This window comes from Protobothrops mucrosquamatus, unplaced genomic scaffold, assembly GCF_001527695.2.
Source record: "Protobothrops mucrosquamatus isolate PMUCROS unplaced genomic scaffold, P.Mucros_1.0 scaffold318, whole genome shotgun sequence".
Lineage (NCBI taxonomy): Eukaryota > Metazoa > Chordata > Lepidosauria > Squamata > Viperidae > Protobothrops > Protobothrops mucrosquamatus.
Genome location: NW_015386657.1, coordinates 310,138 through 313,597, shown reverse-complemented (window position 1 = coordinate 313,597; position 3,460 = coordinate 310,138).

Here is a 3,460-nt window from a genome sequence, read left to right as displayed (position 1 = left end):
AAAGGCAAAAGTATTTCTGTTGCTGAAAAAGCAGCATGTGGTGCTATTTTCCACACAAGATTCATCCCATTAGGAAGCATGTGGATTTTTAGAGAAGCATGTTTGAATATACATGTTGTCACTATGTCCCAGTTTAGTTCCAACAGGATATTCATCAAATCCAAGGGTCATTTCTTTGCATTACATTATTTTGTACAGTAGCATTCACCCCACTTGATATCTTCCAAATATAATAGACTTCAATGCCCAGAATTCCCAGACAGCAAGCTTCATTTACACAGTTTCAATTTCACATATTTGCAGATAGGAATTCATGCTTTAAACCCTGGAGGGCTACCATCAGTCATTATGAACACTGGATTATCAGAATAACTGTTATAATTTGGTATATAGCAACAATGTTGTTCTTGTGGTCCTAATTTGGGCAAAAGTGGATTTTATCTATCATTGTTTATGAGGATGTGCAGTTTTTAGGCAGAGTACTGGCAGCCTTCCAGAAAATTACTATTTAGTTGCACATTCATTGTCATTTCTGTGATGTGTGTTGACTGACATATGGTCCAATTTAATATAGCATGAAGAATATCAACTAATTTTGTTTCTAAAAAAAAGGCGGGGAAACCACACCACACATACATAAAACAACCCACTTTAACTATTAGTATTTCTCAATTATGTTCACAATGTCATTGCTGTCCTCTTCTTTTTTACGTTGATGTAATGAAGTCCTGAGTGTATACTTAAATAACAGACATTCCCATCTTTTTATGGCCTACCCACCATGATTTGGAGCATAATAACCTTCTTGAGATAAACTAATGTAGTGTAAAGAATTAGGGCAGGCAGGGGAGGGAAACAACAAGGAATCTTACAGCTCCAAGGAAGTCATTGATGCATTATCAAACAAGAGTATAAAGCAAGACTGCTGTTTGAATGAAGCACATAACAGCTAATTAATGTACATAGGTTAGGTTTGTGCAATGATCCATATCTGAAGAACAACATGTGATTCAGAGCATGCGAGAATGTACATCTAATACCTTAAAACAGCTGTGGGCTCATTTGGTTTAACATGTTCCTTACAAGTGGACCTAAACACAATCAATCATATTTTTGCACTTGATATCTGGACCACCACATAGATCTAATATAGACATCTAGAGCTATAAGTACAATTTTACTTTACATCTCACCGTACTAAGAGACAACTGTTATCATAAAAAAGGAAGACTATGGAAGACACAGATTGCAACAGAAGAAATTTAGTATATGGATGCTAGGTTTGATATAATTACTATAATTTCAAAATAAATATAGCATTTTGGCCTACGTTGTTCCTACTTAGCCTGCTGCCCAAAGACTACCTACAACACTCCTGGGATGAGCAACTTGTGCCCCAACTCAGTTCAATCAGTCAGTTCAGGACTTAAAGCCATTTTGGGAGGTTTTGGGGTTGAAGGGATTAGTTTGCTTCCCAGAGACTTTCTGCTGCCATTATCACCTTAACCTCCTCCTCCCCATAATAACCCCCTGAAAATGAGCTACAACATTTCTACCAACACTTCCAGTGATATTGCATCCTTTGGAGACAATGTGGTGGTCCTCAGCTTTCACTTCAGCAGTAACACTCTCAATCATCTCCATCAAAAGCTCAACAATGCCAGCAAAAGAAATTCAAAAAGAATTTCTCAAGTCTCCTTAGAACAGGATTGAAAGCAGCCTCTTTCAATGTCGGGAGAAATTATTTGAGAAACTGCAGACACATTTCAACATAATATTAGTTTCAAAAGCAATTTCAGGATGCATCATGGGGGAAGGTAACATCTGGTTGTAAAGACAGTAAGCACATTGCGAAGAAGATGTACTGAGGTTACCAAGAAAAAGTAACTGTGCATGGCTGCATAAAGACATTAACTAAATCCACTTTAAAAACTTTTTTCAAAATGTTATTATAGACTGAAAATGTTTTCAACTTATGAAGCAGATCTATCCTTTATCATACATTTTTAAGATGAACAACATTTTTAAGAAAGAGAAAGAGCAAACTAGGATGGGTTTTTTTCCCCCAATCCCCCTCTTTTTTTCTTCCTTAGGCATACTTCCAAAGCAACCTCATTGGTTTTTCTTATGTTTGGGGATCCTACATGTCCCAAATAATAGGTATTGTTTTCTCTCAAATTATGTGGCCCAAAACATTTCAGGCTGTTAATACTACTCAGTGTGACAATGGATTTTATACAGCAATTGTATGGCTTTTCCTTTTCTTATTAACAGATTCAATTTTTAAATAACTCAGTATGCTTTTAAGAGCTATTGCTTTGACAATGAAATTATAATTTTATTTCAACAATGAAGTACAACAGAATTACAAATACTTTTAAGTAATTCTTTTTTTTCTCACATATGTAGAAACAAAGATAGAGGAGGGAGAAACCAGCTTTTTCTGTTAATATTTTGAATCACACCAGTACATCTTTGCCATGAAATTAGTGAGTTAACCGAAGAGTTCTAATAATCAAATATTTGCAAATCATTAAACAGATGGAAATGTCATACAATTGTTATTATCATGAAATAGTAAAATAACTAATTTTAAAAAATGTGGTGAAATGTTTTTGTTCCACCCATTGATGAATGGTAGCTAATATCCAAGCAGCCTTATTTTGAATCAGTCCATTAGTTTGCGTAGCTCAATATTTTCTACACTGGTTGGCAATTGTCCTAGAGCCCTAGATTGTAAGGCTTCAGACAGACATTTTGCCAGCAAGTCCAGACATTGCTACAGAAGATAAACCAAACAAATAGCCCAACCTGACCTGGAAAAAAAAATACTGTACTTCTCTAGGAAAAGTATTCTTATGTGGAAGGGACATTACATGCTCACATAAATGAACCTCCTTAAGAAAAGAACATAAAAGTCAACTTGCATATGCAGTGAACTTCATACTTGATGGTAAACAAATGAAGGTGATAGTTTTGTGCTTTTGGACACTGTGCTAGAGAAGTAAAGCAAAGACAAAGATAGAAGAGACCATGAAGGATTAAAAAAACATTTCAATGACAACTGAGATCAGAACAGTTAAAGCAATGTCTTCTCCAAAGACAATGTACAGCTGGTCCTCGACAGATGACCATAATTGCACCCAAAATTTCTGTTGTTAAGTGAGACATTTGTTAAGTGAGTTTTGTCCCATTTTACAACCTTTCTTGCCACAATTGTTAAGAAAATCACTGCAGTTGATAAGTTAGTAACCCAGTTGTTAAGTGAATCTGGCTTCCCCCATTGACTTTGCTTGTCAGAAGATTGGAAAACATATCACATGACCTTGGGACACAGCAGTGTGTTCATGGGGATGCCATCGTAACTGTAAAAAATGGTCATGTCATATTTTTCAGTGCCATTGTACCTTAGAAAAGTCACTAAATGAACTGTTGTAAGACGAGGATGACCTGTATAGCT